This window comes from Portunus trituberculatus, chromosome 46 (assembly GCF_017591435.1).
Source record: "Portunus trituberculatus isolate SZX2019 chromosome 46, ASM1759143v1, whole genome shotgun sequence".
Taxonomy (NCBI): Eukaryota; Metazoa; Arthropoda; class Malacostraca; order Decapoda; family Portunidae; genus Portunus; species Portunus trituberculatus.
The window spans coordinates 29,297,735-29,308,281 of record NC_059300.1 but is presented as its reverse complement, the minus strand read 5'-3'; positions in this window follow the sequence as shown (position 1 = coordinate 29,308,281).

Sequence of the window (10,547 nt, the reverse complement as noted above, 5' to 3'; positions counted from 1 at the left end):
ATAGCTGAAGTCGCAATAGCCGGGTTGACTGTATATATATATATATATATATATATATATATATATATATATATATATATATATATATATATATATATATATATATATATATATATATATATATATATATATATATATATATATATATATATATATATATATATATATATATATATATATATATATATATATATATATATATATATATATATATATATATATATATATATATATATATATATATATATATATATATATATATATATATATATATATATATATATATATATATATATATATATATATATATATATATATATATATATATATATATATATATATACAGTCAGCCACAGGTATTGGCGTAGTACGTTTTTCTCTTGTAACACTTAGAAAAATAATCAACAAAAATATTTAAGGGGAACCTAACCTTGACAGCATCCTAATGTGTTTAATAAAAAAAAAAAAAGTTAGATATAAATGAAGTACTGATTTAGTTTAGGTTATTGTTTTTTAAAGGTTTTAGTGATGTTTTGGGAGGTCTAGGCTGGAGGTTGGTCCCTATCCCCCCTAATTCTTAAGTATCCTATGGGAAAAACTGCTTCACGATTTGAATTAATGCTGATTCGACTGATGAAAGACCGCCCTAACCCCGTCGAATTGCGACGATCCCTGTATATATATACAGTAAGGTCTCAGTTTACGTTAGAGTTACGTTCCTGAAACATGACATAAGTTGATTTTGTACGTAATTCGAGTTTCCATACATTTCAAAGTATATTATCGAGTTTTCAATCAATCATTGTTTATGGTCATTCAGGTAAGTTAAAGGTTATATTGTTATATTATTTACAACTATGTAGGAATATGAAACACAAGCTTGTTTTTGTTGTTGATTAGGGCCGCGAACGCGAAGGACTGCAGGTTGCCGAGAGGGGTGGACGCCTGATGCCGCCAGGAGGGTGGGCAGGTCGAATGTTGTGACGCCCAGGGCGGACAGCTGGGAGCGTAGTGCAGTGCGGCGGGAGTAGAAGCATGGGCAGCGGGGCAGGAAATGCAATAGGAAAGGGCAATAGGGATCAGCAGACAGACGCAGACGGTGCAAGTGAGCTGTGAGTGTCGTGTGACCCAGGCGAAGGCTCCGGAGTTGTTATTGTTGTGATGGATGCGCAAGCCCTCAAGGTCGTCAACCTCCCCGTTGTCATGGTAACGGGCTTCCCATTTTCTTCTTCACTCCCTCACACACAGCTGCTGCCTCCCTTTTCATGTCTTTTAATCATGTCCTCTTTTTCTTGTAGCATAATGGTTTTCCTTTTCTTAGCATCACTGCTGTCACTAAGGAGTTTTCTCTTTGGTGCCATTGAGCAAGATACTAAGAACTTGAGTCAGTAAACGCAGAAGTAGGATAACACTCTTGCCAGGGGCAACGGTGTGGTGGAACTGAGGCAGGGTGTTTTTATATTCAAGGCTCAACCGTGACGCGGGCGGTGTGGCGGGTAACCACTAGTGATGCCTGGCGGCCAACAATAACAATAAATCCCGCACTTTACGATTTATAAATTTTCAATTTTTTTAATCTTAAATTGCTTTATAGTGGACTGACGTAACTATAAGTTTGACGTAACTATGTTTGACATAACTCGAGACCGATGTAACCCGGGACTTTACTATATATATATATATATATATATATATATATATATATATATATATATATATATATATATATATATATATATATACACAGTAAGTCCTCATTATAAGGTAGTTCTTTATCCAGTAAATTCACAATTACCGTATTTGGAAATTACTACCCTCGATTCGATATACGGTAAGAAAAATTCACAGATATGGTATCCGCTCATGTCATCCGAGAGGGCCCAGCGTGGGGGAGCAGGGTTGATGACGTCATCCACACTACACCTCCCCGCCACTCACAGTACTAACTTTAACTTGACCACCCTTGGAACATTTTCCATTGCAGGAGATTTGCCATTCCCGGTCAAGCCTTCCCCCCGTTTTAGTCCGGCAAATCGAGGGTTGAGTGTATATACTAAAATACGGATAAATATCACCTTATCACCAAAATTAAAAAGATCATCTCTGGGACAACGGCCATCTGTGCGTGTCGGGTCGGTCTGGGGACAAGTTGCATCAGCCGAAACAGAGGCAACATGGCCACTGTGAAGGCTAGTATGAGTAGGACAGTGGGTTTGTTGTGCTGTAGGGGGGTCATCAGACACTGGGCCCCTGTCGGCTGAAAGGACAGAGGAGGTAGCCCATGGGTAAGGCGTGAGCATACCATCCTGTGGGCGGGAAGACAAGGCAAGGGGGCAAGTGTCTCTCCCGGCCGGGCCTTCATCCAAGGCCATGGGGGGAGGGCGCCAGGCTTACTGTGCCAGCCCACCTTCCCCCAGTCCCCCGCACCGACTGGTTCCGAGAAGGGGGGTAGCCGGACACTACTGAGGTGGGGTGGAACTTCTTATCCACCTAACATCATCCTTAGGTGGACAGGAACTCTTAAGAGGCACCTCTAGTCCTCAGACAGCCCCCCCCTGGCCCCCTGACTTGGTGTGACTGGTGACTGCTCACCTTTTTGTGTCAGGACTCTGGGAGGGCGGGACACTGAACTGCATCAGGTCCGGGTCCGAAGACGAGGGGACAGCTGGAGGAAAGGGGTCAGTAGCAGGGGAGGCACAGAACCATGCAAATCTCCTATCTGAGAAGCAACAAGAGTGTTGACAGAAGCAAGCACCTCCTCTTGCCAAGACTTCAAAAACAAAGAGAGGTCAATAGTAACAGGGGGCTTAGAGCCTTGTTGGGAAGCTGAATCCCCAGCAGTGAGCTCGTCCTGGGACAAAACACTACCGTCCTAAAACAAAATCTCTGAACCATAATGAATGTTGGACAAAACAGAGGCAGCTGGTGAATCTCTTGTCCCCTGAACAGGAGATGCCTTACCAGACTACAATGTGCTTACATCACAGGAGACATAACAACAGGGGCAACAGAACTATGGGAATGTCTTGCCTTGGCGAACCTCCTGCGCCTAAAACCACACTGGTACTTATAAGCGGTAAGGACTTTATCATTGCTCCAAGTAGAACACTCACCACACCTCTTACCTGGGTTGCAGATATCCCTGCAATTAACACAAACAGAATGAGAATCCTAGAGGAAAATGCCCAAGACCTTGGTGCAGTCTTGTCCCGAGCAAACCCGTCTAGAAGACTTAGAAGATGCCTGAGAGCCAGAAGAACCAGGCATGGAAGCAGCCACATCCGTCAGCAAACCACTCTCCCGAGCAGCAGCAGGCTGCTCTGTATGAGCATGCTGCCCATTAAGGTCCTCCTCCATGAAAACAGGAAGAAATTGGCAAAGAAAGCACTTAAAATGTTCAAGAAGAGAAACAGGGACGGAACCGCAGCGCGTAAGAACACGATGCACGCCGAGAATTAACTGAGGGACAGCGCAGCCGATCCCATCGGCAGCGCTGGGCACCACACTGGCAGGCGGAATTTTTTGAAATCTTGGCGGACGTATGTAAGTGAAACTGGAACTGCTAGTTTTTTGTAAGAAAAACAGGTGTCTGTGATAGAAATTCTTCGTAATGTTGTTTTCAATGCCCTCTTTGGCTTAAACCCTCGGAAGGCTTATGGACCTGATGGGATCCCTCCCTGCCTGGTCAAACTCTTTCAACTATGCCTATTGACTTCTACCTTTCCTTCTTGCTGGAAGTTTGCCTACATTCAGCCTGTTCCTAAAAAGAGCGACCGTTCAAACTACCATCCAATAGCTTTAATCTCTTGCTTGTCTAAAGTTTTTTAATCTATCCTCAATAGGAAGATTCTTAAACATCTGTCACTTCACAATCTTTTATCTGATCGCCAGTATGGTTTCTGTAAGGTCACTCAACTGGTGATCTTCTGGCGTTCCTTACTGAGTCTTGGTCATCCTCTTTTAGAGATTTTGGTGAAACTTTTGCTGTCGCATTAGACATATTAAAAGCTTTTCATAGAGTCTGGCACAAAGCTTTGATTTAAAAACTTCCCTCCTTAGGTTTTTATCCTTCTCTCTACAACTTTATCTCAAGTTTCTTTTCTGACCATTCTAATGCATCCGTGATAGACGGCCACTGTTAGAACTTCTAAATCTATTAACAATGGTGTTCCTCAGGGGTCTGTCCTATCACCCACTCTCTTTTTATTATTCATTAATGACCTTCTGAACCAAACTTCTTGCCCTATCCACTCCTTGTTTCACTGAGCTGTGAACTTTGACTTCTTCCACTACTTGACTGGTTACTGGTTTATTTATTGGTCTCACGATCTGATTCCACTGGTTACCTGTTTATTTCTTTTTCTTAATCTTCTGTTACCAGACAAATATAATTTCCTTCATTTATCATCTCTTCTCTTTCTTTCCCTTGTTGACCAATAGCATGGCTTCATATATGTGACGTCAAATCAGCTTCGTGAAATAGCTGCGAAGTGGGGTTGGGAAACAAGCAGAGCTAGAGGGACCTGTATATTAGGACAGTGCCCATTATATTTGCAATAAAATATGTACTAGTGAATAACCAACAAGTATATTATACTTATATTTCAATAATTATATTTGTAATAAAATATAGGTAACAACTAACAAGTATTATTAAATATATATATTATTATCATATAAATTTGATAACCATAAAAAAAAATGAAGAGGTTTTAACACAAAAATGAGAAGGAATAGACAGGGGATTTTTTTTTTTTTCTTTGAAAAAAGTGTAAATCTTATCAATAGCACCTCCTAACAAAGCAGTAAAATACTGACATTTAGTGATGAAGTAATTTATGCCCAACACATTTTTTATGGTTTTATCTAGCACCCGGCCTTAGTGTGTCCTACACAGGTTCTCAAATTTTGGTAGGTGCTTCCGAAAAACTAAGTCCACAATGACGAAGCTTGTCGCCCCGCTCACGAACAAGGAGAGTTGTGCATGTGTTTGAGTATTGCTGAGCATGTGGCTACTGTGACGTAGTACAACGTGATGTTGGAGTTCCTTGGAGGAGTCTGGCGGGGTGCAGCACCCACTGCTAGAAGACGTTTAGGTTAGGTTTGGTTAGGGTAAAGACCTTAGGGGGGGTCTAGGGGGTGCAACCCCCACAGCTAGTCTAGTGGGGTCGGGTGGATGCAGCTCCCATGCTAGATGTTTAGGTTAGGGTAAAGATCCTAAGGGAAGGTCTGGTGGGGGCACAGCCCCCCAGCTAGTGGGTTTGGGGGGGATGCAGCCCACCTTGCTAGAAGACATTTAGGTTAAGTTTGGTAAGGTTAGGGTATAGACCCTAGGGGGCACAGTCCCCATACCTAGTTTAGGCTAAGGGGATCAACAAACTGTTTTTTCTTGGAGTGGGGCAAATTTTGCTAAATTGGTCTCCCGCTCTCTCAAAACCCTAGATTCCCTACGTGACCCCAAGCTTGCTGAGGAGGAATGGGGATATTTAAAAATACTGCAGGAGGTGCTATTGGTAACATTTACTGAAAAAAGTGGTTGGTGACACCCGGGTTGGTGAGCCGCTCGAGTATCCCGCTCATGTTTGTTCCGCTATCCAATTGCACAGTGGTCCCAGACTTTTCAGTGCTCTCCCTGAAAATGTCAGCCAGTACAGGCTGCTCAGTGTCCAGATCTAAGAAGGAACTGAATAACAGTGCCAGATGACCCCCCTGTCCCGGGCTAGACTTACTGTAGGGCAGCCTCTTTGTGCCAGACCGCATGGATCTCCTAAAGATTGACTCCCGGACTGGCAGCAGCGGGGAACCATCACAGCTGTGAGGAAGACCCTCTGGATTCAACGAGTAAGTAGCAATCACCAAACGTCATTAATGAACATTTCGGTAAACAGCCACACATACATCCTTTGCCTTCCACAATAATCCTTACCTTTCCTTCCCAGGAATTTAGGGACCGGTTGCACTATTAGCTCCTACCTCAACTTCACAAGTGCATCAAGAAGCCTTGAAAAGAGTTACGCCTTAAGAAATATTTATCAGTGTACTAGTATCAGCGCATCCCTCGTCACAGTCAGTGACCACCCCTCTCTACCGCGCAACGCCGCAGTCGCATGCGCTGCAGCAATATGGCGCAAGGGCGGCAAGGCTGTGCGTATCGCACGAGGTCAGAAATGCCCCACTATAATTTTTTTCTTTTCTCTTTAACCCTCTCAGGAGTTACTTTATAGACAGCACAAACAAAAATGAGCGTGATCAAGGAATTACATTAAATTAAAGTGATTTTGCTCCTGATGTTACAAGTGACTATGTAACTGGGAGTCTTAAACTTTCTGCATATATCTTCTATGTACCCTTTTTACTTGTTTATTCATTTATTGTTTATTTCATATATATATATATATATATATATATATATATATATATATATATATATATATATATATATATATATATATATATATATATATATATATATACTACCTTCCACTGAACTGGCACATCAAGCAATATGTTAGCCAGTAACCAAGCAGACCATTGGTAGTAATATCGTCTCCATCATCATTATATTACATTATCATTAATATGTCATTATATTACATTTTCATGAATTATATTACCATACTTCCTGAATACAGATATACAGTGGGAAGTTAGATTAAAATGGACATTTTATTTGCATAGTTAATGCAGTGCTGTATATAGGCACAGATTAACTTATCAAATAAAGGTGGTTTGAACCTACAATAGAGTAAATGGTACAGCACACTGGATAATACAAAAGCACCAGTGAGGCAAGCAGGGTAGCATAGCAATACCAGTGAAATCAGCTATACTGTATGATTAATTATCAAAGGCCTTATAATATGCAAACTTCAATAAAAACACTGGCGATGAGACAAAAGATTATTAGAGATTGCTGATATTGGAGAGAGAGAGAGAGAGAGAGAGAGAGAGAGAGAGAGAGAGAGAGAGAGAGAGAGTTGATATTAAAATGCTACTTTTATGTACAATTATTTATTATAACTTCTGTACAAACAGGTTTCAGTAAACAAATTAAAATTTGTGATGATCCACATTCTCATCAACTCTCAACAGACAGAGACACAGTGGACAACAAAAGAAAATATAAGAAATAAGAGAATCAGAGATGAGAAAAACATAAAAAAATATACATTTAAATTAAATCAATAAACAAAGATAAGAAATAAAGACCCAAAGTTAAAGCTTGCATTCATTATGTGTGACTGCTTTTTAGAATGCATGAAATAAACCCTTAAAATCTGCATCTGTAATAATTTGAGAGAGAGAGAGAGAGAGAGAGAGAGAGAGAGAGAGAGAGAGAGAGAGAGAGAGAAAGATGTAATCACTTTAATGAAATAAAAAGAAGTTGCTGATCATATAATAGGAAAATTTAGTGAAGACTCATAACTAATATTTTGATTGTCTGATGTTTTCATAATATAGTATGTATCTTATGCATGACCAAAGAATCATTATCCAATAAAGAAAATTGTGGGTGACCTGAATTGACAGAAATATTAAGGATTAAAATGCATAATTTTATTCAAATCTGTGACTAAGTGCTATGCTAAGAAAATCTACTGAAGGGTAACAGAGACCATAGTTTACAGTGTGGGGAGGTGGAAGGACAGGCTTGCTGGGGCTCCAAGTTGATCAACACAAATTAAGAAACATATTTACCTGAGTTTTGTATGAGTTCATTCAAATAACAGTTAGGTTAATGAAAGTATGTGTCTGTCAATGATAATTGTGTAAGGAATGAAAAATGTTTGTATGATTCATATTATGCATATCTAAGCAACACGGAATGCATGTGGCTTATGCTTTATAATGATCAAACATATAACAAAAATCCCACTTACATAGTAACTTTTCTTTATTTTAGTAATGCATTGTGATTGCCTGATTGGTCACTTTGTCTGGTGAATGTTAATATGTATATTTAGATTCATTTAATGCTCAGAATAATACACTGATATTTACTTCAAATTACAAATTAAATCATTCCAAATAAATATTCTGGTATGATACAATACATAATGTATATGTAGCAAAAACTCCATATATTTAACTAATTACTCATGGTAGTGTTTACTGTCTATGCTAAATAACAACTGTGAAATGTATCTTTGTTACAAGGCCAAGCCCAAACTCCCACTTGTAGTGCTACAGGGCACAATGCTTTCTACATACAAATTTAATCTCAGGTTCACAGTCACACGTTCATACCACAGAAGAGGAAGATTTGAACTCATATGGTATGCCTTTGGTTGGCATCCCACTTGAGGTCAAGTACTATTTCTTGATATAAATGGACATGTACACAGGGAAAGGATAGTTTATGTGCTCCAATTGCAAAATGAAAACTATAAAACAAGCATGTCCTACAAAGTCCTTTTGAAACCAGCTAAGGATTGCACTGCTATATAAGGGAAAAAAGCTTAACTTCAATCATAATCCTGAAACATTCACATAAAATGTAGCAGTCATACATGTTTGTTGTTGTTATCTACAAGAATTCCATGACAATAACCTTTAACAAAAATGGCCATGCTCCTTTCTATTAATAAGTTCTCTTTATAACATAAATAAAGATTATGCATGGTAATTTTTCTTATAGTATGTCTCTTAGAAGTTTTCTGATTGATGCATGAGGATAACATACTATGTAATTCATTTTGTAGTTTACAGCAAATGTGTCTTCAGCTGCTCTAACTATAAATTGTATTATTTAGTCAAAACAAACCAATTTTCATTTTCACTTGAAATATGAAATTTTCCATATAGGGATGATCACAACCAAAGTGGGAATATATATGAAAGAAGTCAACTTTTAACTGTATATATATATATATATATATATATATATATATATATATATATATATATATATATATATATCACACCTTGTAGCTTCTTCTAAAGATTTTTTTGTAATCAACATTATTCCTAAGTGGGCTAGTGTCACTGTCAAATTACTTGTGATTTTTGTATATATGCTGACATTGTAAAGCATTTAGTTTGCACTCTGATACCAAAGAAATTCATTCAATAGGTGAAGTTACTTGTATTTGATATACATGCACTTAAAACACACAAATTAACACATCCTTAAGAATGACTGGAATGAAAAATCAGTGGCAGAATTGCAAACCTAAAACTGGAACAATCATTATACCAACCTCAGAATCTACATTTCCAACACACACTAACACCCTCACTGCAGGGCTTAGAGTATAAAACAACAGTATTACCACTATGCAAACATTTCCTACTTCTGTGAAATATTTCTTAACATAACTACATTTTTTGAGCTTTCTCTTCATCTGTATAAATTGCTGAGTCTTTGTGGAATCACACATAAGCTGCGACTTTTGTAAACAATAATGCTGCAAATGTCCAAATGACATTAATTCAGTAGACTCAGTAGGTTAGTTAATATTTTCACATAAGGTTCTGGTTTACATCATTGGATACAAGAACAAATAGCACATCAAGCATTGTTTTTATTACCAAACATGAAAGACATTAGATTTAACATGAGTAAATAATTAGTATCCGAGTAGGTAAAATGGCACAAAACAATACAAAAGCACACATAAAACCAACTGTGTCTTTCGCATAATGTACAGTCTTAAATAGCATTAGTTGTAATAGTAAGAACCACAAAACAAAATTTCTGACACTAATAGAAAAGTTAACATTGCTAGAAAATCTGTGAGCTGTAATCTTGAACTAATTGTGAGCAGAAACAATGCAAGTATACTGATTCTTTTCTAAAATTAATTACTTTACTAATATTATGCATTCTATCTGAGAGTGAGTGATTCCTTCAGATGTGTATTCACATAGAAAAGAAATGTTCAAATATTCTTTAATGTAGCCCACACTATGCTGAACACAGAACCTAAGGAAATATAGAGCCTTTCTTTTCTGGTGTATAAATATGGTAGGCCTTTCCTATGTATTTTACATGTTTGTTTCTTATGACAATAAGAAACTACTTATAAAAAGTATAGCATAAATCTAAAAATTCAAAAGTATTCTGATAATTCCTTTAGAGTGGATAAAACTTCTCTGTACACAACAGTTTTCAAATAGAATACCCGTCAAAACCTCTCCTGTATGCCAAACATTGGTTGGCAAGGCAGCACATACAGCAATAGGAATGCTGCTACACTAAAACTGTTACTACTTCTCTTATTACAACACCATCTTTAAATAACTTACTATGCATCTGTAAAACATCAGCATCATTATAATCTTTCCTTTCTTCTTTTTCTTGAATAATGTGTGGAACTGAAATCAGAGAACATAGTCTCAGAATTTAGTTTTTTCAATGAAACCTCATTCTCATTCTTACTCTATCAGCAATAACCATCTCTGATTTTGTCTCTTTAGTTACAATAATCTTGCACCACCTGATTCATTAATCAAGTGGTGTAAGAGTATATATATATATATATATATATATATATATATATATATATATATATATATATATATATATATATATATATATATATATA